The following is a 9,362-nucleotide window of genomic DNA, read 5'->3' as shown; positions in this document are numbered from 1 at the left end:
GACCCGGAGATCGGCTGAATGGATTCGAAAATGGTAAAACTCAACTGTTTAACTCTAGGGGAGTTGGACAATAAGCCTATTTTCAAAAAAGGTGGAGGGTTCCTTTAAAATAGTATTACAGGGGCACTTTAAAAACATTGCCACAGCATAGATGAAAAACTCTAAACTTATAACTTACCATGTGTATTCAATGCTTCAGCGATGCTTCTCCAGACAGAATCTTTTTTTTTTTAAAACATGTTTGTGGGATTTATCATAGAGAAGAATTGAATGCTTTTAAACTTTGACAATCAGTTTCTCGTCATCCATGTTTGATGATTAATATTAATATTCATGATGCGCAGAACTTCAAATCGAATGAGATCTCTGTGTTGTCGGATCTGTCAGTGTGACGTCGCAGATATATAAACTTTAAATTATTAAAATTATAATATAGGTCAAGAGACAATGATTTTTGGGGATCTAAATACTTTTACAGAACATTTGAGCTCTTTTTTAAAAATCATATGCACTGAATCAGATAATTTTGGATCCAACAAAGATTACTGTAAAAACCAAAACTATTACTGATATTGGTTATATTGGTATCAGATATGTAGAAGTCGTGTCTTAGAGGCTGGTTGTCATGTCTAGTTTTGGTTTTGTTTCATGTTCATGTTTCATGTCTTATTTTTGCAGTTTAGTCACAGTTTAGTGCAGTTTTGCTCCCCTTTGCCATGTAATTCTCTTATCCTCATGTGATCATTTCATGTGCTTTCCAAGTCTCATGTGTTATGTTGTCAATGGTAAATTTTCTTGATTATGTTCATAGGTGTCTGTTTGTAACGAGATAAATATATTATAGTTGAGGGTTCTTCAAGTTCAATTCTGCATTAATGTGATTGCGCTTTCTAGTGGCTATTTGCTGGGGGGCGCTATTGCCCGCTGAGTTCGAACTATCTGCAGCAGAGTGAGGGAGAACTGCTGTAGGTGAGTCACTTGTGTAGTAGCTCCACTCTAAAAGTTAAAAATATATAATTTCCTATAAAATGTTAGGTACTGTATGAAAAGGATGGCACACAGTAAACACGGATTGATTTGTAGAGTTTGTTTTCTGTTCATATACACGTATTTTGATTGCTTTATTTCCGTTATCATGAACTCTATGATCTCTCGATGTGCGCCATTATTTTCCATGTGCTTTCTAACGAGGTGAAGTATGTTTTAATTAGGCGGAGCTTTGTTAGGACTACATGATTCACTACTTAAGTCTCTCTTTTACTGCTCTGTCTGCCCGTAATTATCATATAGTGTTTTAAAAGAAGTTTACTCTCTTTATATTGTACATTTTCTGTATTGTTTAGTGAACGTTTTGTTGCAAACTAGGTTTTGTAACACTCAATTCATGGTTTTACTTTTAAAAAAAAAAAAAGGTACATTTTATTCATTTCACATATGTTTAAGAGTACAAAGTTTATTATTTAAGCTGTGTAAAATCTATATCTCTCATTTAGTCTTATTTTATATACTCTATTAATTTCATTTGTCATTGATTTAACAAGTATTGTACTATCATAAATCATTACAATTAAAAAGAAGAAAATGGACAGAAGGAAAATACACTATATTATTTTTAAAAGTCTGTATGCTTTTCCTGGAGAAAATACATTTAAAATTCATCTTGTTTGCTGTTTAAAGAAAAAAAAAAAGTGAATTATGTTTGCTGGTATACTGATAGCATCATTTAGTTACTAAATACATTTTTTTTTTAAAATACAGAGATAGTATATTAAAAGCACATTTTAGTTCATATTTCATGGTGTCTCAACATAGCACAGTTGAGTACACTTAGATGTTCTTAAGATGAACTTAAGAAGTACTAAAGAAGAATTTTTAGTATATTAAGTACAAAATTAGTGCGCAAAAATAGGGCACTTATGGAAATTTACTTTTTTTCACCTGGGAAAAGTCATGGAAAATATTACGATCCCATTGAAGACTATATTTCTAAATTTAATATACAGTACAAGTTCAAGTCCAGTTTTAGGAGGATGCACTACACAGATGCAACTATATTGTTTTTAACAGATCATATAAGAAAAAAAAAATGGATAAACGCAAACTAAGCAGAATGGTGTTGCTGGATTTGCAGAAGGCATCTGATATATCTGATCACAATATTCTGCTGCTTAAAGTAAAAGCAATGGGAATAAGTAATAGAGCTTGGCAAACTACGTCACTGCGCGTTGCATTCTGGGTAGTCGCCGCCATGTTTTAGGTCACGCTCAGGAGCGTACAATGACAATAAATACAAATCACCAGATGAAAAAACGACTTTACGTTAATTTTTTAAAGAGCTGCTTGTACTTGCTGAGAATAAATGGACTAATATTTGAATCTCTTGTGTTCATTCGATCGCTCAGTCGTGTGGCCAGGACACGATATACACACACAGAAATCATATTGACGCCTTCTGTCGGACCACACACAGGACAAAAGAGATTTCTCTATTTTCAGTTTTTAATAACTAAGTGGCACCGATATATCTGCCAGATAAAATAATAAACACAATATAGATTGAACTCTGCCAGCATATCATCATATTGCCCTGATTTCTTCATGTTAAAGCATTATGGGTAGGGCTGCACGATTTGGGGAAAATGTCATATTGCGATTATTGAGGTCAATATTGCGATTGCGATTTGCGATAGCGATATAATAAATAAATAGTGTCATGAGTCATCTTGCTTGGTTCTCAATGAAAATACACACACAGATTACTGATAATGCTGAAATGTGTATTTCTCAACTCAAACTAGCAACAACAGCAAACAAATGCACAGCATTTTCAAATTAAAATATTTTTATGAAATTAAATAACATCTTTGCATTACTGCAAACTTGTTATAATCCCATTTAAGATATTTGTTTCTTTACTAATCTGTAGTGGTTCAACGGATCACAAAACTCACGGTTCGGATCACATCACGGTTATGACGTCACAGATCGGATCATTTTTCGGATCAGCAAAAAAATAAATAAAAAATTGGATGGGGGTAACTTAACTTTGCATTTATTACTTAGCCCACTTAAACTATTCTGATGCCATAGCATAAACTGCTAGCCTAAATAATACATTATTAAAGGCAAGTGAACAGACTGTAAAAAGAACAAATACTGTACACCAATTACAACAAGCATAGATAAATACTACATAAAGTTACAAATAAAGTATAAGGTCTAACTGTAGTATTAATTTTCATGCACAGAAATGTAATAATTAAATGTAAAATGACACTGTTCATTGTATAAATTTAATATAGATTAATCTTTGTTAAAGCTGTGTTTTGTTGTTTGACTTACATGACAGACAACAGCAGGTATTTATAGGTTGCTGTCACTTTAAGAGTAAGACATGCACGCACACATCGGACATATACATCCGAATTCTCACCTCGTTCAATTAAGACATTACTGAATGTGTTTACATGAATACTTGCTGAGAGGGGTATTTTGACTGACATAATGCGTGTATGTGACCATCCAAGTGCACTGAGGACGCGAAAGAGAAATCAATTTGGAGTTCGCGAGCTATAACCAAGCGGCAACCTCCCCCTGTTTCTCGTGAAGCCAATACGGAAGTGAATTAAACTGCAATTCATTGACTGGCCGCTAGGGACAGGCTGCAGAAGTGAGCAGAATCTCATTGACCATCATGTTAAATTAGCCAAGTTTACAGCAGAAAAAAACATGTTTACAGTCTGGTTCATATTGTGGTTTTGGTCTATACTGCGAATTTTGCCCTTCATGACAACTCTGAAGGGGGTGAATTTTTTTATAGCTCATCTGTTTAAATTATATTAAGCCTTAAAGTTCTGAATAATTAAGGGCGTGGTCACTTGAGTGACAGGTATGCCGCTGCTAACGGCTCTGCTGTCTGTGAGCCGTCATGTTACCTCAGCAGCTCATTTCAGCCGCTGAATTTGGCATCTCAGTTGTATTTGTGCTTTTTTCTGTATTATTTTATACAATATATGGCTTGCTGCATACTCGAGACAGATGTCAGTCTGTGTACGTGTGCTCGCATGCGGAACACACGTTGTTGGATCGTCGTGGCATTGGCTAAAAGTTTTGTTCCTGAGATTTACTACAATGACAATACCAGGAGGATATACAACTCCGACAGCACTGCTTGGATATAACAAACTGCTGCACTATTTTGAAAAATTATACTTTGGATACGTGCTCATTAGTTTGAGAGAACATTTTAGAGATATACATCTGGTACATATATATTTTACCCAAGTGCCACGGATTGGATTCATCTCGCGATCTCTATTTCATTATAAAGGTATGAAATCCCATTTGATTTGTGTTATTTGCACACCCCACACAAATTAATTAGCCTACTGGTATTGGAGCATCTATAACGTTATCGTAAAAAATCGCCGTAGATTGACAGTAATCCTTTAGTACTTTCTAATGATATTGCTATCTTTATTAATATTTTATATAGTATCTAAGATAGATAGCTAGGGCGGGCGTGGTTTCAGCAACAAGTCGCATGGGCTCCAACTTCGTCCTGCCTCTTTGCCCATTTTCAGTTATCAGTGAGTGACGTGCGGTCACGTGCAGCTAAGATGGCCGCGGCCTCATTTACCTCATTTACGCGTCAAAACTGCTGTTCAGAATTCTATGGGTGACGTCACGGACACTACGTCCATATTTTTTTTACAGTCTATGGCTATAACGCGCCTCTCTCTCTGTGCGCGCGAGCCTTGTATGTATGTGCGTCATGTGCGCACCGATAACAGCGCTGCGTGCGATACCGAATTAAATCCTCTTTCCTCTTCAACCACTACTAATCTGGGTTTATAATCTTATAGCCAAAATATCGCCATATAACAGGTAGCGTTTTTTCTTGCCACCAGTTCAGTGACCGTTTGCTCCGCATCCATCTTTACCCGTTCTCTGCGCTGCACACCGGAAAAGTCATGACCATGCGCGCCACACATGCCACTGCCTAAACTGAAACTGACTGGTCTTCTTTTTATTAGCGGTGTATAAAATGGGCAAACAGCTCTCAGATAATGGGTTGTTGTGTCCACACATGTATTTTTTTATTTTTTTATTTATTTATTAACTTATTATTATTTTATTTCATAAAATCGCAGCATTTTGCGTCATATAATCGCACAAGCTTGACATCGCGATTGCGATATGATTAATCGTGCAGCTCTAATTATGGGATAACATAACAGCATGATCCTCTGTAATGCAGCTCTGAAATTAATTATATTGTGGAATCGCTACACCAAGTAAGTTTTAGTGGACTTAAATGGAATAAATACATGATTTCTTACCGAGACAAGCTGAACAATGAATCAGAGGTGTTGCTTTATCAACACGGAGAGTGATCGCAACAAGCTATATCACAAATGACATTTCTAAACGCGTTTTCGTACATTATTCATGGCGTGAGCATGTACATATTCAAACGGATCAGAAGTTATTAATCTGTAATAAATACAAATGGCAAAGCCAAATTTTGGTCAAAATTATTTTGAGTTTCACTTTCACCATTGTGTTTCTAAGCCGGAAGGCAGAAAATGAGGGACATTATAACATGCTTAACGTGAAAAAGCTTAACGTGGCTTAATTTACTAATGCTAATGCTTTATTAGTTTGGTGTTTACTACAGAAAAGCAGATGAGCCCAGAATATGCAACGCAACACATTTATCACAAGCATTTTCCTCCCATAAAGAAAACGCTTAATGGACAGTGACTTAACGTGTAATAAGACGGGTTCTGTTCATATTCTAGGCTCATATCTGCTTTGCTGTAACTGTTTCTTACAGTTTCTATGGGAGGAAAACGTTTAACGTGAAATTAAACGCGTTGCGTTCAAATTCTGGGCTATTAGTATGATGTTTACTTACATTATGCCACGTTAAGCTTGTTAGAATGTCCCGAAAATGGGACAAAATGGCGCTCCATTTCACATTCGTTTTCCACGCTGGTCAGTATATGCAGATAGTTCATAACACAGCCAGCGTTCACCATTCTAATATGTTTTTAACTGTATAATATAAATTTTAACATCTTCCTCCACTATTTCCCAGTCTCTACTGTACTGTCCGTGACCTAATGTCCCAGAATGCAATGCGCTGCTGACGTCACGTTCCCAGACTCTATATGGCCTGTGAATGGATCAATTCTTACCTTCAAATAGGTGTCAAATAATGGATTTAAATCGATTGTTTTCTGATTGTTTGCCCGTTTCATGTGGAGTTTTGCAGTGTTTTAGGTCCATTATATTTTTTAAAAATGCCCTAATTCTAATTAGCTTTTATATGCAGATGATATTGAAAGTAGAAAAATGAGAAAATAGAACACATATTTAGTATGGGTTTTCATGGCCTTATTTCAGTGACTTAATTTTTTTTTTTTTTTCACTTACCACGCATAAACATAATTTTATTCAAACCTACAAACTTTACATACATGCTTCTCACATATTATTCTAATGGAGTTTGTGCTGAATACACTGTATTCAAAGGCTAAACAGGATGCTATTAAAATCCTGATTGTTGTTTTCAAGGGACAAACTGTTTTGATTTTACCGCCTCATTACTTTTTGTTTGTCTTCTTATTTGATTTCCCTGCTATTGGCAACAGCATTTGCTATAGGCGTTGCCAGTGTAATCAGACTTTAGCCATGAAAATGTAATAAGTAACATAAACAAGCACAAATGTCAGGGCATGTCAAAACACCTTCAGGGCCCAGAGAACATCTCAGAGCCCAAAGGGTTGAAATGAAAAACTCTCCCATATTTCTGAACACACAGAAAAATCAAGGTACAGGAATGTACCTAAGAAAGTACAAATGCTTTGTAGGGTACAGAAATGTACCTCTGAGTCTGAACACTGGTACATTTTTGTACCTTCTTGTTTGTACCTCTAAAAGAACAATTTTGCATCCCTAGTGATAGAAATGGTACATTTTTGTACCTTCTTGTTTGTACCTCTAAAACAATTTTGCACCCCTAGTGATAGAAATGTACCTTTTATGTTACAGTTTAAAAAATACATCCTGGTATTCTCCCAGGGCCCTTCACTAATATCCAGCTGAACTGATTTGTCCTAAAAAAATAAAATAAAATAAATACTGTACTTCTGAGAAAGAAAGAAAAAAAGGACACTTGCATGGGTGGGGGGAAGACTCAATTCCTTCAGAAGCATTAGTCTTTGAGCATTTTGTTACCTGTTTAAATACAAAACAGAGGCAGTGAATTTTTCACAATTTTTTTTTTTAATCACAAAAGTAACAAATTTCTGAGTATAAAAGTACAAAACATTCTCTATTCAGTTTTATAACTCATACTTGATATTCTGTACCACCCATTAACAATTCAATTAACATACAGAATTTCAATTCCTTCAGAAATGGAAGTATCATGCCCAATGAACAGTTAATTAATCAGTTTTATGTGCTAAACATAGGTAGTGCATGTTTTACAAGCATTTAAAGGTCCCGTTTTTCGTGGTTTTTTTGAAGCTTTGATTGTGTTTATAGTGTGCAATATAACGTGTTCATGTTTCGCATGTAACAAAACACAGTATTTTTCACATAATTTACTTATCTGTATACCGCTGTTTCCACTGTCATAAAAACGGGCTGATGACTTCCTTGTTCTATGAAGTCCCTCCTTCAGAAATACGTAACGAGTTCTGATTGTGCCAGCGGTTTCTGTGTTGTGATTCGACAGCAGCTTAGCGCTCCTTGCCCGGAAAGGTCACGCCTCTTACCATAACGTGGAGATGCATGCGCTCAGTGTTATTGTAAACACGTCTTTAATTTTACCCTATCAATTTGAGCCGGAATCAGACCCGGTGATTGGACTGCGGGATGAAAATAACAGCGTTTCGACGACATGGCGACAAACACACTCTACAAACGCAACTCTTGTGTATTCCTGTGGGCGGAGGTTAGTCAAAAAACTGTTTTAGTGACGTCATTAAAGAAGGAAGTAGAGGGATGTAGTCCAAACTGGCCGTTCGATGTAGGCGACTTCTGTTAAATAAAATATCTCGCTTGGCATTGAACTTTGAGCTTTAACATTTTACAGATTTTATTTATACTCTTAACAACAACATTACACACTAACTAAAGTTTGAAACATGGGATCACGAAGAACGGGACCTTTAAACAAAATGTAACAATTCTTGAATAAAATACAGAACATTAGCAATTCAACTTATATACTGGATGTAAAACCGCTTAAAATGTTTCAAATGAACAAGTACAATGTGTTTCAATTCCTTCAGAGCTTAAATACAAAACTGAAATCATCGGGCCCAATGAGCAGTTCATTAATCAGTTTTAAATACTAAACTCTCAAGCATTTTAACACATCCTATCCTCGCTTTTGCAGACTTGTTTTTACTTTTGTCCCTCTTTAGACCAACCATCGCTGATTATCAGTATGTCAACTTGTATTTTGGACATTAAAACCACATATCTGATAAAAATCTGGACGGAAGACTTGCATTAAACAGACAGTTTACCCAAAAACTTGATTCTGTCATTTACTCATCCTCATGTAGTTCCAAACCTCTAATTAAATGAAGATATTTTGAAGAATGTTGGCAGCCAGACAGTTAATGGTAGCCATTGACTTCCATATTAGGAAAACAATAATAATACTATCCAAGTCAATGGCTACCAACAACTGTCTGGATACCAACATTATTCAAAATATCTTCCGTGTTCAACTGAAGAAAGAATTCATATAGGTTTGGAACAACATGAGGGTGAGTAAATGACAAGTTTAATTTCTGGTTGAACTATGACTGTAATGGCAGGTATAAAGGGGGGAAACAATTCTCTCTATTAATACTTGTACACTAAGCATCCTCTTCATATGACCTTGCCAAAAACCTACAAGCATTTATACAAAATGTCTCAATCCAACATACAGATTACCATCAACTGTATATGTGTCAAGTGATGTGTGGTCAAAATCATCTCCAGGTTTGAGCAAAATCCAGTCACTGTCTACTCTTACACGATATGCATGAAAATGTGAATCAAAGGACAATGGAAGCAAGATTTTACTGCAAAGCACCCATGTGGTATCATTGTTAAGAATGTACTTGATCTGGCCAAACACAGGAATTTTTTCAACATGTAAAAGGTCTAATGTCAACACATCACTAACAGTATACTTGATATTGTCTGCAGTCAGTTGAGAGACACGTTGCATTATTTTGCCATCAAATTCTACATCCCTGAAGTTGCCACTTTCTCTTAGAGCAGTCTGAAGATCAATGGGTAGAGACAATAAGGGTGTGCAGATACTTCTACCTGGCACCTTTTCA

Source organism: Megalobrama amblycephala, linkage group LG14 (genome assembly GCF_018812025.1).
Source record: "Megalobrama amblycephala isolate DHTTF-2021 linkage group LG14, ASM1881202v1, whole genome shotgun sequence".
Taxonomy (NCBI): Eukaryota; Metazoa; Chordata; class Actinopteri; order Cypriniformes; family Xenocyprididae; genus Megalobrama; species Megalobrama amblycephala.
Note: the sequence above shows the minus strand (reverse complement) of the source record.